The sequence below is a fragment of the Lepisosteus platostomus genome, unplaced genomic scaffold (genome assembly GCF_059453375.1).
Source record: "Lepisosteus platostomus isolate fLepPlt1 unplaced genomic scaffold, fLepPlt1.hap1 Scaffold_32_H1, whole genome shotgun sequence".
NCBI classification, from domain to species: domain Eukaryota; kingdom Metazoa; phylum Chordata; class Actinopteri; order Semionotiformes; family Lepisosteidae; genus Lepisosteus; species Lepisosteus platostomus.
The window spans coordinates 456,635-475,500 of NW_028291660.1; the positions used below are offsets into that span (position 1 = coordinate 456,635).

Below are 18,866 nucleotides of genomic sequence, written 5' to 3' on the forward strand. Positions count from 1 at the left end.
TACAATCATTTGTGAAACAGGCAAATGACTGTCTCAGGGGCCCATTTCTCATTGTCAGACACATGTATGCAATGCTTTCACTGTGCATTGAGCAATAGGGATCAAAGACAGAATAGAAACAGACGAGGATGGGATTTGAACCCATGCGTGCAAAGCACAATGGATTAGCAATCCATCGCCTTAACCACTCGGCCACCTCGTCAACAACACTGGGCTGTCCTAACTGGGTTGGCGAGCTCCAGATGATCTTTTTCTTTTTTTTCCCTCGTACTCGAGGGTCATTTTCCTGTTCCACATGCGATTTCAACATTTTCCTTGGGAGATGTCAAGCCAGCAAGCCACTGCTGTGGTTCAGTGGCCAGCGTGGAGTTCAGTGGCCCTGTTGTACACAGAAAGCACATTGAGCTCCTTGGACATGAAAAGTTCCAGATAAAAGCCATTTGTCATCCTTTCTCTTGGTGTCGATGTTGCTATTGTATGTAAAGGTGGCAACTTGCTCAGCGAGCAGGCGGAGCACACACCGAATGCAGATGTGTCTGAGTGGTGTGTCCAAGTGGCTGCAAAAGGACAGTGCTCCCGGGGCGCTGTGGCTTAGTTGGTTAAAGCGCCTGTCTAGTAAACAGGAGACCCTGGGTCTGAATCCCAGCAGTGCCTTTTTTTGTTCTGTCTTCTCGAACAGAACTGGTCATTATGGACAACCGCCTACGGCTAGACTTAATTAAATGCAAGTATTCATTTCCTGTCTTTAACACGACTTGTTTTTCTTAAAATGGATGCAACTTGCAAAACATGAAATACAAACCTTGCTAATCAGCGCTAGCAGCTGGCAAAAAAAAAAGAAGTAAGCAATGTTTTTTTTCTTTAACCTTAACCCTCCTAATGGAGAAGAGTTAAACGACCGAGTCTATGCAGCTTAAACGGTGCGCACGTCGGGTTCTTAGCTGAAAGGGTGGTAAATCACGCTCACCCCAGTCCTTAATCTTTTAAAGAGGATACAAAATTGAACCTAGTCGCCACATCACATACATCCTGTTCAATGATAAAAAGGTAACATCTATCCTCGCTCCAGAGTAAATCTCACGTTGAGGGCATATTTTTTTTCACTTTACCGTGAATCGGGCTCGGCTGCACAGAGGAGAGAGCAGAGCAATGAGGTCACGGGGACAGGGGAGTCACACGCTGGCGGTTTGAATACGCGGAAGATCACTGAGGGATCCACAGTATATGGACCCTCCGTGCGCAATCAGTCCGCACTCCGGACTCTGAATCCTGCCATCCGAGTTAAGATCTCGGCAGAACCTGAAGCGCAGTTCCTTCTTAAAACGTAATCTGGTGAGTATTTCTAGAATCGTACTTGTATAGATGCAGCCTTTAATGTGTTGCTAGGTTAAAATTGATGACTTCTTGTATTTCAGTAGGCAACTGCCCTCTTGATTTCAGATTGAATTTCTTTATTACAGGGGCGCTTTTATGATGACAGAGTCATATTCAGGTACTTTGCTTGATGGAGGAAGCTCATTTCGGACTCTGTGATCTGCTCACCTGGAAAGGTCTGCTGTACTACTACAAGAGAGAAGTAGAGTCTGGAAGAAGGGACAATTTTATGATGCTTTGGAAGGTAGTTTTTTTTTTCTTTGAAATCGAAATGAATCAGAATATCAGAGCAAAAGACAAACTCTTGGTTTGGTTTAAAGAGATATGGTTTTAAAACAGACAAAATGTAGAAAACAGGTGTTTCTCACTTTTGGAAAAGAATGGACCGGGGGTATTTTACTAGTTGCAGTGCTGAGCTCACCGGGTTGCAGTCCTGCAGTGTTGCACCAGGGTCAGTGGTGCAATGGATAACACGTCTGACTACGGATCAGGAGATTGTAGGTTCGACTTCTGCCTGGCTCGGGTCGTTTTTAAACGCATCAGGCTACTCCCTAAGTAGCCTGTGCTACTTACTGTATTGTAATTGTACCCAGTAAGAGATTTCCTTCATGTAAATGAACTGCACCTGACAGCTTTAGAAAAACACCTGGGCTCAGTACGGTGCTGAGAGCTCAGCGTTGCTGTTGTTCTAATTAGCACGCACTGCATCGGCTATGAACCCGAACTTTTCAATTATTCCGATCAGTAAGTCAACACGTAGTCCACATGAAAGGTAGAAATATTCTCTTGTCTGTCTCTTGTTTGTATAGAACTGAATGTCACTGACAATGTACTGTTAGTTTTAATTGAAGAACGGCATTTGTGTTCAAATATACCAGACAAGTTTACGTAACTGCTCATGCGACACTCAGTTGTAATTAGTCAAGAAATAAAGTCGAACAACAGCTGCGAGTTTGATTCTGAACGTATGAAATTGCAGCGCCTTTTACTTCCATTGACAAATGATAGAGATTCGAAGAGAGATCCTTCAGACCAGCAAGTAAACCCACGGCTATTTCGGTTTTCTATCTAGGCAACGTTGGTGTCTGCAATAGCATACATGAAAGCGTGATGCAATTTCTGTGGCTACATTTGTTGCACGTCATGCACAGTAAGAGTGTTTCTAACACCAAATAAAAAGTCAACAATTAGCGATCACGCCTTCGCCTCAGTTAACCCACTGAAACCCTTGCTGTTAACAGTTCTTTACTGCGTGCTTTACGAGCACCTACATATCGTGTTGGTTCTTTCAGCTTTATTCATTAGGTTTTCAAAGGCATAAGTAGAGCACCAGAGGTGCGAACGCAGAATGTGTGGTAATCTGAAGAACTGCTTTCCATGGCAGCGGGTCCAAGCGATTTAGCGTTTTTACAGTACCGGGAAAGGAGAAGCGGCACTTTGCCTTTGCCGCGCAGGCACAAGGCGACGTGCGGCAGACGCCGTAGTCGGCAAGTTCCGAACCTGCGCGGGGAAGCCCCAACGCATTTCGAGTCCATCGCCTTAACCACTCGGCCATGACAAAAGCGAGCTCGCTGCCGCCGCATTCCTCCTATAATCTAACACGGAGTGCGAGGTGGCTGCGGAAACCTTTTTAAAGTCGCTCTCCGTTAAAAAAAAAAATACCTTTCACAAGATTCGTGCCGGCAGACAAACACGCCTCAGAGGGTTTAAGGCTGGCTTCACGTTCAAATGATAAAGTCCCCCAGTCCGGATGTCTAAATGCAACTTTGGCAGACAGAAAAAACATCAACAAACCACAAATGTGGAAAAGGATTTTACAAGCTGCACCACACTGCACTTTCAAAAGCATTTACATTCGTGTTAGACGCAGGAATTGCCTTTGATTTGCGCGCTTACGAACGCCATGGAAAACGAAACAAAACTAAAGCCCTCAGCTCCTGCACTTGATTATAATACCGTTACGTGTCGAAGGAGGAATTTACGTCATCCTACCACTGCAACACGGGGAACAGAGGGAAATGAGCACAATCTACGAATTGTCTCTAAACAGTCCCTACAGTTGTAAGACGCCTGGAAGCGTGCACCCCCATCATTAATCTTTGCGCATCTGTGCAAGGTAAACTCTGGAGCAGTCTCTGAAACGGCTCAAAGGAAACACGTGATTGATTCCATGAGCATCTGGGGTTCATTTCTTATTTACATTTAATTCAAGGGAAAGGCTTGGGTCAGTTTCAGACGGCCTCCAACAGCGAGATTCAAGCGTCCCACCTTCAGCCCAATCTGCGCCGCCAGAACGCCAATGGCTCCTCTGGTCTCCGGGGTGCGGTTGTGACTCCGTAACCTAAAGTGTTGGTGGCAGACAAATGGAGACTAACAGGTGATGTCCTAGGACATGACTACATTGTGACACTCGGTGGGGATGGTGACCATTGCTTGGAAAAGAGTGCGAGGCTCCTTTAGAAAAACATTTTGTTAACAGGCATTCTGCCTCAGCCTAAACACCTATAGCTTGCAAAGTGCATGGTATTAGACAGGCACCTCTGGAAGACCTTAAGAGTCTCTTAAACTAGTGATAGTAAGGTGTTCCCAATGGGCGATGTTCGGCTTTCAAATCATCTCTCCGTGGAAGCGCCGAGATGCAGCTGTTTAAGGCTTAGAAGCAGCTGACTGTTTCACTACCTAGCTGATCACTGTCAGTCAGGGAGCTCTGAGGTGAAAAGCCTGTCTGAGACAATTCGCCGTCGATCAGTTCAATATGTTCCGTAACAGCTCGGCGCACCTGAGATCATCTTGGTAGCCGTGTAGCTCAGATGAGTGAGAGCGTGTGTGTGTGTGTACCACCGTGATTGGATGCCGGTCCTTCTCAGGTCACAGTAAACCTTCTGCTGCCTAACTTCCCTAATTTTGGGGATCCCTTTGAAAAAGCAAAGGAAAAAAAAACTGGCTCTTCATCAGCGTGATCGACCCACCACCCCGTTTGCCCCAGTGGCTTAATGGATAAGGCACTGGCTTCCTAAGCCAGGGATTGTGGGTTTGAGTCCCACCTGGGGTGCTCCTGTCCATTTTTGAGTGTACAAATGTCCTTGCGATTTGCAAAGCTGCAACCCCACCTTACTCAGTGAGCGTCTCTGCTTTTCTCTCACATACAGTTGGGAGAAAAACTTTTGTAAACAGCCCTTCGGAATGATGTGGATTTCTGCATGAATGGCTCCTAACATGTGATCTTATCTTTATCATAATAAGTCATAATAATTAATAAAGAGAATCTGATTTAACAAACAACACACGCCCAACATTTGACATTGCTGTTTCTTTATTGAACAAATGGTTTAAACAATCAAGGTCATTGATGGAAAAAGTACGTGATCCTTTATATTAAGGAGCTAGTGGAACCTCCTTTATTGACAAAAACCTCAACCCCCACTTTCTGTAGCGGCTGGTCAGACCTGAGCAGCGGTTAGGAGGTATTTTGGCCTATTCCTCTATGCAAAACTGTTTCAGTTCATGTATATTTTTGGGATGTCTTGCGCTGAATGGCCTGCTTCAGATCACGCCACAGCACTTCAATGGGTTTGGGGTCAGGACTCTTACTTGGCCATCCCAAAATACGGAATTTCTTCTGTTTCAGCCACTCTGTTGTTGATGTACTCCTTTGTTTTTGTCATGTTGCATGACCCAGCGTCTTTCGAGTTTTAGATCACAGGCAGACACCCTGACATTCTGCTGTAGAATTTCCTGATACATCTTGGAATTCATCGGTCCCTCGATGATTGCAAGCCGTACAGCCTCCGCCGTGCTTCCCAGGTGGGATGAGGTTTTGGAGTTGGTATGCAGTGTTTTGTTATCTCCAAACATAACGCTGTGCACATTTACCAACAAGTTTAACTTTTGTCACGTCTGTCCACAGAACATTGTTCCAGGAGTTGCTGTGGAAGATCCATGTGGTCTTTAGCAAACTTGAGAGGGGCAGTGGTGGTTTTTTTTGGGGGGAGAGTAGTGGTTTCCTCCGTGGTGACCTCGCATGATCACCACTCCTGTTCAGATTTCTTCTTATGGTGGACTCATGAACACAGACGTAAGACAAAGTCAACCACCTGTTCGCTAGATCCCATCCCCACTCAGCTAGTCAAAGATTCCCTCGAAGGACTGGCAGGACCTATAATTAGTATGATGAATGCATCGCTTGCGTCAGGCGTTGTACCTGATCAATTTAAGGTAGCGGTTGTTAGACTGCTCCTTAAGAAGTCAAATTTGGATCCACAAGTTTTTAACAACTACAGGCCTGTCTCAAAGGTCCCATTTCAATCTAAAAGTCTTGAGAGAATAGTTGTTGCCCAACGTCAATCGTATCTGGATTCAAATAATATACTTGAGAAATTTCAGTCTGGTTTCTGAAACTGTATTAACAAGAGTCGTAAATGATATCCTCTTAGCTACTGATGCGGGGAATGCAACAGTGCTAGGTTGCAACAGTGCTAGGAAAGCAAACGTTAGGTTGCTTTTCTTCATGCTGCATCGTCGGCATGAGTGGAGCTTTTTAAACGTCTGTACTGACTGCACCCCATAAGAAATAGTTTGTCCCCGTTCAAAAGAGATTGTGCGATGTCCTACAGCGTTCACAAAGCAAACCTTTGACAGTTTGAAAAGAGGAATTTATTCTGCTTCCTGTGCGTGCAGTAGTTACAAAGTTGAACGTCTTTACACGATCTGCTGCAGTTTTCAGTGGGCGGGCTTTGTCAGATGGCTTGGAAAAACGCACTGTGTTTCGGCTCGGGAAACATCATGAGCAGTGTCCTGCATGTTTTCTGTGTATAGCTGCCTTTTAACGAATACAGAATTCATTAGAAATCATTGATTTCTCCAATTAACAAGGGTCCCTTAAAGGATGAGTCAAAGTAATGTCTAATCGGATTAGTTTCCTTAGAGCTGGTTCAGAGTTTGCTCAAGAGTTTACCTTTCACAGATGCGCAAAGAAGAATGTTGGGGGTGCATGCTCCAAGGCGCCTTACAGCTGTAGGGAGTGATTCGAGACAATTCTTGGCGTGTGCTCGTTATCATATACCGTACGCCCCGAGGTACAGTGCTAGGATGACGTACAATACCGCTTGGGGACGTAACGGCGTTATATGCAAGTGCGGGACGTGAGGGGTTTCGTTTGTTCATTTTGTTTTGCTCTGCTTTGCTTTGTTTTGCTTTCCATCGCGTTGGTAAGAGCGTAAATAAAAAGGCGAATCCTGCGTCTACCACTAATGTAAGAGCTATTTCAAGTGCGGCGTGGTGTGGCTTTTGAAATGCTTGTGGGCTTCTCTGCATTTCTTTTTTTGTGTGTAACAAAGTGGCATTTTCATGTCCGGACGGGGAGACTTTATCATTCCGACATGAAGCCACCCTTAAGTCCTCTGAGGCGTGTCTGTCTGCAAGGCTTGTATTTTGGAAATGTTTTTTTGAAACGGAGAACGACTTTGAAATAGGCCTCTGCCGGTGCTTCGCGATCCAGGTAAGATTGTAGCAAGAACGCAGCGGCAGCAGGGCTTGCTGTAGTCGTGGCTGAGTGGTTAAGGCGATGGGCTAAAAATCTGTCTTTTAACGCATACAGAATTCATTCGAAATCATTGATTTCTTCAATTAACAAGGGTCCCGTTTTGAACCTGCGAGAAGCATTCTTTCAATGTAACAGTTTTACTCCGGGGAAAGGCAGCATGATATTGAGAGTAGCTCAAGCTTTCAGCACCTGTATCGGACTGCGTGTATGCAGACACCGCTCAGAATCCCCTGTAAGATTCTCCTTCAATTCCGTTTTGCAGTCTTTCAAAAGGCTTTGCTTTGCTAGTCACAATCCAAGGCTCATGACAGCATTTGAAAACATTCACCACTGCATTGGCTGGGAAATGAACCGGGGTTAACTGCTTGGAAGGCAGCTATGCTCACCACTATAACACTAACGCACGCCCACAGGAGGCCTGCAGGACACCACCAGAGAATGCTCACGATTTCGGAAGCTGTCTCCGGGACGTGCTGATTCCACACATCCTGAATAAATCATGATATTGTTAGTTGCTGTAGCTAGACGTTCAAATGAGTTTCATGGCCAGATGGACTGTTTCCTCCAGCGGTGTAGTATTGCAGTGAGACAGCACGATGCCTGCAAGACTATGTCACGCTAAACGCCACAGATTGTGTTTGTCCTTTCGTGTCAGTCGTCCTGCAGCCACGGGAAGTTGGACACAAACATGCTGCAATGCTTTCAAGACGTTAGGATTTGTTTGTGCAACATCCGAGAAGAGTACTTGTGGCTTGAATGTGAACTGTACGTGCCCGCCCCCTTTCCTCTGTAGTGCATGAGTTCCTCCGGGCATGCCCTTTGTCATTGTTCTGTCATCTTGTATTTAAAGGGTTGTATTTCTGCTGCTGAAAATAAGCTACGGTTTTCTCACAACGCCCTTTGTTCCCGACGGATCCCTTGTCTGTCATGAAATTCTTCAAAACCTCAAGCTAGAAGAAGAAGACGACAAATATGAAGTGTTACAGAAACGACATGCCATGAGACGATTGATAACGATTTCCATAGGATCCCCGCGGTTGCTTGGCTCATTTCCCTCTATTCCCCGTGCTGCAGTGGTAGGATGACGTAAATTCCTGCTTCGACACTTCCTTCCAGATAGAGGGTTCTGTCGGAGCATAGACATTAATTGCTCTCAACTGATTCAGATTCTGTACTCTGACGTGGGCAGCAGAGTGAACGTCTGCGACCAGGATCCGGCCCTGCACCACCGAGAAGGAGGAAACCAGTGTCATCTCTGGGTTTCCGAGGAGAATTCCCACTCCGGAAGAGTGGACCCCTCCTACGCTCCAGCATGATTCTCCCTTCGTCCATTCCCTGGTGAATGTCAGCTTGTCGCTTTCATCCTTCAGGTGGACCTCCTGTAAGAAACAAACTGAGAAAGACTTTGAGGCCAGATCATGAAAGACTCCCCGTCTTTTCACCGGGTCTCTCAGCCCTCTCACGTTAGTTGTTAGAAAGGTAAGTTTCACAGTCATGATTGAACAAGTGAAAGTTAAACCTCCTCTCTGTGCTTACAGTAGAAACTTGGGAGTCTACATCTGGGCACTGTTTAGCCTAGATGTAACTCCTCTCGTTCGGGTCCTGGGGGGAATATGCTGGGCTCCCTCCAGGTCTCGCTGGGGACTGAAAGGTAAACATGCTGGAGAGGTCCAGCCCTACCATCAGTCCGGGCTCCAGGGCGGCTTCGAAGTAATCCTCGTCTTCCTCGAGGATACTCTCCGCCACCGCTTCGGGAAGGCTCCTTTCTTCCCTTTCTCCAGGAGTTTCGGGGACCTCCAGTTGCTCCTGGGCCTCGGGGGAGGGGGGCTCCAATTCCTGGGCTGCCTCTTCCTGTTGTTCCTGGGCCTCGGGGGAGGGGGTTCCGACTTCCTGTGCTGCCTCTTCCTGTTGTCCCTGGGCCCCGGGGGAGGGGGTTACCTCTTCCTGGGCTGCCTCCTCCTGTTGTCCGTGGGACTCGGGGGAGGGGGGTTCCGTTTCCTGGGTTGTTCCTTGTCGTCTTTGGGCCTCGGGGGGGAGGGTTTCCATTTCCTGGGGCGCCTCCTCCGGTTGTTCCTGGGCCTCGAGGGAAGAAAGTTCCGTTTCCTCTAGGACAAGGAAACGGTTCTCCCTTACCACTCTTTTTTTCTGTCCTTCCGAAGGTGGATCCGCCCTGCCTCTCTTCTCCCGCTTTCGCTTTCCCTTCTTGCTGGGAGTTATCCAGTGCCCTTCCTCCGGTCGGCCATTTTGTCCATCTTCCTGGCGGCCATCTTGTGGCACCGGTGCGGCAGAGGGTGTGGCCTCGGCAGTTTCGGTTCTCTGCGTGGGAGGTTCTTTGTTCTTTGTTCTCACCTCTCTCCCTTTGTCTGGAGACCGGTTTCTGCCTGCCGGCTTCCACCACCTGCGCAAACGAACCTTGCTTACCTTGCATTGGCGAAGGAGGTGTCCCTCAGCGCCGCATCCGTCGCACTTTTTGGCTGCCCGGCAGGTTTTTGCCAGGTGCCCGTCCTCATTGCAGTTGTGACATCTGACGATGTCACACGTGTTTGCCTTGTGGCCGGACTGTCTGCACTTCTTGCAGAAATCCGGCATCCTGGGGTAGTAAAGGTACCCCCTGTCGGCTCCGATGTTGAAGCAAGCCGGGGGGTGCTGGAAACCGTCGACGCCCTCTGGGTCCTCTTTCAGGAGGACTGGGTACAGGCGTTTGCCGTACCAGACGCTGTCGTCCCTGATCTCTGTCGGTTTTCCCACCACAGTTACATACCTCCCTAGGTACGCTGTTACCCATTCCGTTGGTACGCAGGGGTTGTATGTGTGAACTGTGATGGTCCTCTGATTCGTCTTCCTCATAGGCTCAGGCCTGAAATCAGAGAAACCGGGGTGCTTACCTTTTTCCCTGATCAGTCTCGTTGCCTTTTCATACGAGGCGTCCGTGGCCATGTAGGCCTCTATGTATCTCTCTGCCTTGTTGTCCTGGAGGCAGTAGAGATCTCCGGCCACCAACTGCAGGATCCCTCGCAGGAAGGTCATAAAGAAGGATTTCGCAGTCGGCATCGTCTCCGTTTGCTTGGTCCAGTGGAACCGGATCAGTGTCCTCTGCCATCTGGGAGGGAGAAAAAGGGAAAAGTTGTTTGCTGACCTGGCCAGCTGCTGCACCACCAACAGACAGGTGGTGCTCGGCGGGGACTTCAACGTCAACCGGGAGAAGGGGAGCGACGCTAGCTCGGCAGAGCTGGAGTCGCTACTCAAGCAGTTCTCCCTGGTAGACGGCTTCAGACGGTGCCGCCATAACGACGCCGGAACGACTTGGAAAAACTCCCGGGGAGTGTGCAGCCGCCTGGACTACATCTTCCTGCACACGACCTGCTCCCTGGAGTCGGCGACGGTGTCCCCGGCGTGGTATTCCGACCACGAGCGCTTGACGGTGGTGGCTAACACCAGGCTGCCGGCATTCGGTCGTGGGTACTGGAAGCTGAACTGGGAGATACTGGAGGAAGACGACTTCAGGGCACTATTCCGGAAAGACTACGCGAGCTGGGTCAATCTGAGAGACGGCTACAGCTCCGTGGTGGAATGGTGGGAGTCAGTGAAGGACAGGACCCGAACCCTGGCGCAGACGTACTGCAGACGGAAGGCGGCCGGGGAGAGGAAGGAAGCTGCACGACTCCAGAGACAACTCGAGAAGGAGTACAGCTCGGCTAACGGGGGAGGAGCCTTCAATTCAGCCCGGGCACGGGACCTGAAGGAGAGGCTCCGCAAACTGCACACCGAGAAAGCCAAGCCTTTCCTGGTCAAGGCACAAAGGGAGCATTATGAAAATAATGAAACCTGTTCCTCCTATTTCTTCAATCAGGTCCGAGGAGCCCAGAAAAAGAGGGTGATCCACAGCCCAAGACGGGGAGATGGAGAGGAAGTGCTGGACGAGAGCGACAAAGTAGAAGCGGCCACCGCTTTCTACACGGAGCTCTTTTCAGAAAAGCAGATGGAGGTGGAGGCAGGCGATGCTTTTCTGGAGGGGCTGAAGGCACGAGTACCGGAGAAGGTGAGGGAGGACTTGGAGGGTCCGATCACGGCCGAGGAGCTGAAGGCGGCGCTCTTGTCCATGGAGAATGGCAAGGTGCCGGGGCCGAACGGACTCCCCAAGGAATCCTACACCTGCTTCTGGGACACCCTGGCGGCAGATCTGGTGGAAGTGGCGCAGGAGATCTTCCGCCGGGGGAAACTCGGAGACACCATGAGGGAGGGTGTCATCTCCCTGCTCTTCAAGGGAGGAGACGCCGCCGACCTCAAAAACTGGAGGCCGATCACGATGCTCTGAGTGGACGTAAAGATCCTGTCCAAGCTCCTGACCGGCAGACTGAGAACCGCCCTCCCCCACATCATCCACAGCGACCAGACGTGTGGGGTGGAGGGGTGATCCGTCAGCTGGAACCTCCAGCTGACCAGAGACGCCATCGCCTGGGCCGAGGACCGGAACGTGCCCATGATGGTGGTCAGCCTGGACCAGGAGAAAGCTTTCGACAGAGTGAACCACAGCTATCTGTTCAGGGTGCTGGAATGCTTCAGTTTCGGAGAGAGTTTCAGCCGCTGGATTCAGATTCTGTACTCTGACGTGGGCAGCAGAGTGAACGTGAACTGAAACCTGGGGGATTTCATTCCCCAGGAATCCGGATTAAGACAGGGCTGCCCCCTTTCACCCCTTCTCTATGTTCTCTTCACAGAGCCCTTAGCAGAGGCGGTGAGACGGGACCCTGTCATCGACGGCCTGGAGATACCGGGAGGCGCGGGGGGAACCCTGAAGATCTCCCAGTACGCCGACGACACGACGCTGTTCGTGAGGTCGGACAGGGGGTTGAGGAGGGCCCTGCAGGTCATGGAGCAATACTCCAGAGCCTCTGGGTCGAAGCTCAACCGCCAAAAGAGCAAACTGAAGTTCTTCGGGCCCTGGAAGCACAGGACGACGGCGCCGGAGAGTCTCGAGCTCTGCACGGAGCCCCTCAGAATACTAAGGGTTTCCTTCCAGAGCCAGGACAACGAGACAAACAACTGGACCGAGAGGATCGCCAGGGTGAACGCGAAGCTGGGTCTGTGGAAAACGCGGTCGCTGTCCTACACAGGGAAAGTGATGGTGTTGAAAGCAGACGTCCTGCCGGCTTCCCCTTGCTCCCCCTTGCAACTCGCAACTGAAAACCCACTGAAGCTAAGCAGGTGTGAGCCAGGTCAGTACCCGGATGAGGGTGAGCTACAGGGAAAAACAAAGCTTCCAGCTGGAAGCGGTGTTAATGGTGCCGGCGGAGGGGCGCTCACCCTGAGGTCAGTGCGGGTCCCAATGCCCCAGCATAATGACGGAGACGCTGTGTTGTAAAAGGGCGCTGTCTTTTGGATGAGATGTAAAACCGAGGTCACAGCGCTCTGTGGTCATTAAAAATGACCACCAAAACCTTTGACAAAAGCTCTTGGTAACTGATGGTCTTCAATAATGCTTCTCCTTTAGGTACATTTTAAATCAGCTGGAAAATGCTGTGAAATGGGGGGGCACTTCAGGCCAGTGTAGGATTTGGGTTACAAGAACCATGAAACTGCACGAGAAAGCCCGTACACTGAATTACACGGCTTTCTATTCAAAGGAGGGCAAAAGAAATTCCCTGAGTTCGATTTTTTGCAGCACAGAGAGGACAACTGTTGTGAGGCGGGTTAGCTCAGTTGGTTAGAGCGTGGTATTAATAACACCAAGGTTGTGGGTTTGAGCCCCGTATGGGTTAAGTCTTTTTCTCCTCTCTTACCAAAGCTGTTAGGTTCCTTTCCGTGGTGAGATGGGTTGTCATGCAACGCTGCCACATAGTGCCAACAGACAAGAGTGTTGCGGGAGAAGAGAAAAGTGTTTGAAGATTTAAGAGTGTCTTAGGTGGAGCCAAAATCAAGTGTCACAAATACAAGTGGGAGGATTTCCAATGTTTAATATGGTAAAAATAAGCGGAAGTTATCTGCCGGTCCGGCACAGTCTGCCATGCTTTTGTCATATACTGTAAAGTGGTGTCGAACTGGGTGTCGAACTGGAGCCTCACCATTTGCATATGTGAGGCTCCAGTTATACATCGAGTGTCACATTAAATGACAAAAATGAAGAGAGTTAAAGCAGCTGGAGAGGTTTTCTTACAACTTTTGAGCTGACACAGTTTTGGAAAATGTTTCCTTCACGCTGCACTGTACCACATAGGCAGCCAAGAGTCTCCAAAACAAAACAGAATTGATAGTCATATAATGTCCATTAACCCCGGTTTTAAACACAGCATCATGTCTGCCATCATAAGAACATGAGTCCAATATTTTTGAATATAGTCAGAATGACTTCTAACCTTACCTGTGGTGTCTTTAATCCCTATTGCTCAATGCATGGTGTATGTACTGCATACATGTGTCTTGAGAATGAGGAATGGGCCCCTGAGACAGTCATTTGCCTGTTTCACAAATGATCGTATTTTACTAGAGATTCTGTTTGGGATTAAGATGTGCATTCGGACAGCAATCCCTTTCAAGAAATGATACGTTCTGGATGAGGTCAAAGGTGCTGGAACACTGTATTTAGGATGTGTTTGCAGTGATTGTGTGTCTCCTGCTTCAACGCAGTGATAGATAGATGTGCTCCTGTAATTTATTGGTACAAGCCCAGGGCAGTAAGCAGTCTGAGGATTTATTTCCAGACGGCATAGAGCAGTGAAGCAGTGAAGTAGTGCAACACACTGGATCATTATATTATTTGAATCTATTCTACTTAAATTATTACATTATACACAACTTGAGTTCATTTTAAAAATTAAAGGGTAATGAAAGGAATGCATATTCATGAGGAAGATTATACAGATATGCATGTGATAATCTTCCTTTTATCATGTAGATAACTTCCGCTTATTTTTACCATATTAAACATTGGAAATCCTCCCACTTGCATTTGTGACACTTGATTTTGGCTCCACCTAAGACACTCTTAAATCTTCAAACACTTTTCTCTTCTCCCGCAACACTCTTGTCTGTCGGCACTATGTGGCAGTGTTGCATGACAACCCCTCTCACCACGGAAAGGAACCTAACAGCTTTGGTAAGAGAGGAGAAGAGAACCTGGCCCGTACAGGGCTCGAACCCGCGACCTTGGCGTTATTAGCACCACGCTCTAACCAACTGAGCTAACCAGCCTCACGACCGTGCGCCTCTCTGTGCTGCAAAAAATCGAACTCAGGGAATTTCTTTTGTCCATTGAATAGAAAGCCGTGTAATTCAGTGTACGGGCTTTCTCGTGCAGTTTCATGGTTCTTGTAACCCAAATCCTACACTGGCCTGAAGTGCCCCCCCATTTCACAGCATTTTTCAGCTGATTTAAAATGTACCTAAAGGAGAAGCATTATTGAAGACCATCAATTACCAAGAGCTTTTGTCAAAGGTTTTGGTGGTCATTTTGAATGACCACAGAGCGCTGTGACCTCGGTTTTACATCTCATCCAAAAGACAGCACCCTTTTACAACACAGCATCTCCGTCACTATACTGGGGCATTGGGACCTGCACAGACCTCAGGGTGAACGCCCCCCAGCCGGCACCATTAACACCGCTTCCAGCTGGAAGCTTTGTTTTTCCCTGTAGCTCACCCTAATCCGGGTACTGACCTGGCTCACACCTGCTTAGCTTCAGTGGGTTTTCAGTTGCGAGTTGCAAGGGGATGCAAGTGATGGAGCCGCTCGCTGCAAAAGCCACTGCATTGGCCGGGAATCGAACCCGAGCCTCTCGCGTGGCAGGCGAGAATTCTACCACTGAACCACCAATGCTCAGTGCCTGGGCCTTCAAAAAAGACGCTTTTTTGGTGCTCTGTGCAAAACGCGTCGACGACTGCTTCCAGCTGCAAAATGCCATTCGCGGACGCTGAAGAATTTATTTCCAAGGCAGCGGGTACAAGCGATTGGGCGTTTTAAAACCACCAGGAACAGCAAAGAGGCGCGCTTCTTTGCTTGCGCCAGAACACCGACGGGAGGCAGACAACGTAGTCGGCAGGATTCGAACCAACACGGGGAGACCCCAATGGATTTCTAGTCCATCGCCTCAACCACTCGGCCACGACTACAGCAAGCCCTGCCGCCGCTGCGTTCTTGCTACAATCTTACCTGGATCCCGAGGCGCCGGCGGAAGCCTATTTCAAAGTCGTTCTCCGTTTCAAAAAAACATTTCCAAAATACAAGCCTTGCAGACAGACACGCCTCAGAGGACTTAAGGGTGACTTCATGTCGGAATGATAAAGTCTCCCCGTCCGGACATGAAAATGCCACTTTGTTACACACAAAAAAAGAATCAACAACAGAGAAATGCCCACAAGCATTTGAAAAGTCGCACCACGTCGCACTTGAAATAGCTCTTACATTAGTGGTAGACGCAGGAATCGCCTTTTTATTTACGCTCTTACCAACGCGATGGAAAGCAAAACAAAGCAAAGCAGAGCAAAACAAAACGAACAAACGAAAACCCTCACGTCGCGCACTTGCATATAACGCCGTTACGTGCCCAAGCTGTATTGTACGTCATCCTAGCACTGCACCCCAGGGCGTACGGTATATGGGAACGAGCACACGCCACGAATCGTCTCGAATCACTCCCTACAGCTGTAAGGCGCCTTGAAGCGTGCACCCCCAACATTCTTCTTTGCGCATCTGTGAAAGGTAAACTCTTGAGCAAACTCTGAACCAGCTCTAAGGAAACTAATCTGATTAGACGTTACTTTGACTCATCTTTTTACGCTCAGTGCTGGATTGCTCAAACTCCAGCTAGGGTTAGGGTTAGCATTCCCACGCTACTTAGACACTTTGTTTACGCTCAGTGCTGGATTTTGGGAACTTCAGGAAGAGTGGGAATTTTCTCCTATCTGTCCATTCTGTTTTGTTTTGGAGACTCTTGGCTGCCTATGTTGTACAGTGCAGCGTGAAGGAAACATTTTCCAAAACTGTGTCAGCTCAAAAGTTGTAAGAAAACCTCTCCAGCTGCTTTAACTCTCTTCATTTTTGTCATTTAATGTGACACTCAATGTATAACTGGAGCCTCACATATGCAAATAGTGAGGCTCCAGTTCGACACCCAGTTCGACACCACTTTACAGTAAATGACAAAAGCATGGCAGACTGTGCCGGACCAGCAGATAACTTCCACTTATTTTTACCATATTAAACATTGGAAATCCAACCACTTGCATTTGTGACACTTGATTTTGGCTCCACCTAAGACACTCTTAAATCTCAAACACATTTTTCTTCTCCTGCAACACCCTTGTCTGTTGGCACTATGTGGCAGTGTTGCATGACAACCCATCTCACCATGGAAAGGAACCTAACAGCTTTGGTAAGAGGGGAGAAAGGGACCTGGCCCATACGGGGCTCGAACCCACGACCTTGGCATTATTAACACCACAATCTAACCAACTGAGCTAACCGGCCTCACGACAGTGGTCCTCTCTGTGCTGCAAAAAATCGAACTCAGGGAATTTCTTTTGTCCTCCTTTGAATAGAAAGCCGTGTAATTCAGTGTACGGGCTTACTTATAGAAAGTCTCTCGATTGTAAAACAAGTGTAAAAAACAAAACAAAGTGCAAACAGTGCATCAAGACAATGTACAAACAAACAATAGACAATGTGCAAGTAAACATGTAGACAGTTTGAATGTAAACAATACAGACGTGTAAACAATGACTGGAGATGTGCAATAGATAAGAAATCATAAAGAGGTAGATGGTGATGGTGTAGGTGTGGCCTGAGGGAGATGGCTAAATGTGTTCGCCAGTCTCACGGCTTGTTGTTAGAAACTATTGAAGAATCTAGTGGTAAGTGTCCGTATGCTCTTATATCTCTTGCTTGAGGGCAGTGGGGTGAAGAGCTCATGCCCGGGATGGTGACTGTCCTCTGTGATGGCCAGAATTCTACCACGACAGCGGTCCTCATAGAGCTGTTTAATCTCGGTGAGACCGCAGCCGATGATCTTCTGGGCCACATTCTCTGCAGTGCCTTTCTTTCTCGCGAAGAGGTGTTGCCATACCACACGGTGATCCTGTTGGTGAGGACGCTATCGATAGTGCAGCGGTAGAAGTTCACCAACACATGTATTGGCATCCCCCATCACTTGAGGCACCTCAAGAAATAAAAGCGCTGCTGAGCCTTCTTCATGATAGAGTCAGTGTTCACAGTCCAGGTTAGATCTTTAGAGATGTGAATTCCCAAAAACCTAAAGCTGGTGACTGTTTCCACTTCCGTTCCATCAATACTGAGTGGGCTGTGAGTGTATGGCCTGTGTCTCCGAAAGTCCACTATTAGCTCTTTGGTTTTCTTTATGTTCAAGTCCAGGTTATTGCTATGACACCACCTAAGCAGCTGTATAACTTCATCCCTGTAAGTGGACTCGTCATCATCACTGATCAGTCCTATTATAGTGGTGTCATCGGCAAACTTAATGATGCGGTTGTTGCTTTGTCTTGCCGTGCAGTCGTGAGTAAATAGGGAGTACAACCTTGGACTCAGACAGCAGCCTTGTGGGGTTCCAGTGCTCAGGGTGAGTGGTGTTGATGTTTTATTGCCTATCCGCACCACTTGTGGTCTCTCGATAAGAAAGTCCAGCAGCCAGTTGCAGACAAAATTGCACAGACCAGATTTCGAGTCCATCGCCTTAACCACTCGGCCACGACTACAGCGAGCTCGCCGCCGCCGCATTCCTCCTATAATCTAACACGGAGTGCAAGGTGGCTGCGGAAACTTTTTCAAAGTCGCTCTCTGTTAAAAAAAAATAAATACCTTTGACAAAATATGTGCCGGCAGATAGACACGCCTCAGAGGGTTTAAGGCTGGCTTCACGTTCAGATGATAAAGTCTCCCCGTCCAGATGTCAAAATGCAACTTTGGCAGACAGAACAAACATCAACAAACCACAAATGTGGACAAGGATTTTACAAGCTGCACCACACTGCACTTTCAAAAGCATTTACATTCGTTTTAGACGCAGGAATTGCCTTTGATTTGTGCGCTTACGAACGCCATAGAAAACGAAACAAATCTAAAGCCCTCAGCTCTTGCACTTGATTATAATGCCATTACGTGTCGAAGCAATAATTTACGTCATCCTACCACTGCAACACGGGGAATAGAGGGAAATGAGCACACGCTACGAATTGTCTCAATCACTCCCTAGAGTCGTAAGGTGCATTGAAGGGTGCACCCCATCATTAATCGTTGCGACTCTGTGAAAGGAAAGCTCTTGAGCAGTCTTTGAAACAGCTCGGATGAAACACTTGATTGCTTCCATGTGCATCTGGAGCTCATTTCTTATTTTCACTTCACGCCGCCCAAAGCATTTCTAAAACAGAAGATTCGCGTTTGGGAATGCGCCCTGCCCTACAAATAAAACAGGTCTACGGGTCTGAAACCTGCTCCACCGAAAACAGCTCTGTTGCGCTTTTGATCAAAGGGAGATTCGCTGTTCTTACTTTTGGATGAGAAAACACCCAAAGGGGCTTTTTGGAGCTGGATTCCAACCAGCATCCTAAAGTTTCGGTATCCTTTACAGTCCTCTGTTCAGTCGACAAGGGACAGAAGGGGGCAGCTTTCCTCACACATACAGTGCAATGTACTGTAGTGTTCCTGTTCATTGAATTCGCAATTCTGCATCAGACCTCTAACTCGTTTCCTTAGCTTGGATTTAAGCCACGAAGCAGGCTTCTACTGTATAAACGTCTAGAGGAATCCCAAACTATTTGAGAGGCCATCATCCCAGGGGGAACTGACAAAGTCTATCCCTAAACACCTAGCGCAGTCTCTCGAGAGACTGTCAAAAAACGCTTTCTCCATTTGCGTTGCAAGTAAGTGAAAACGCGGTCTCAACCCAGAGCCACTTGGCAGCAGCAGAACGTAAACACTGTTACTGCTCAAAACCGACGTTAG

The 18,866-nt window shown here is 48.2% G+C and overlaps 4 non-coding genes across 4 annotated transcripts; 1 reads left to right on the forward strand and 3 right to left on the reverse strand.

The window, feature by feature from the left end:
- Positions 1–120: 120 nt before the first annotated feature.
- Positions 121–202, reverse strand: trnas-gcu (transfer RNA serine (anticodon GCU)). The gene has a single exon. It is a non-coding gene; the product is annotated as a tRNA-Ser (tRNA).
- Positions 203–4,353: 4,151 nt separating this feature from the next.
- On the forward strand, positions 4,354–4,426 carry trnar-ccu (transfer RNA arginine (anticodon CCU)). The gene has a single exon. It is a non-coding gene; the product is annotated as a tRNA-Arg (tRNA).
- Positions 4,427–14,030: 9,604 nt separating this feature from the next.
- On the reverse strand, positions 14,031–14,104 carry trnai-aau (transfer RNA isoleucine (anticodon AAU)). The gene has a single exon. It is a non-coding gene; the product is annotated as a tRNA-Ile (tRNA).
- Positions 14,105–14,658: 554 nt separating this feature from the next.
- Positions 14,659–14,729, reverse strand: trnag-gcc (transfer RNA glycine (anticodon GCC)). Its single transcript has one exon. It is a non-coding gene; the product is annotated as a tRNA-Gly (tRNA).
- Positions 14,730–18,866: the final 4,137 nt, after the last annotated feature.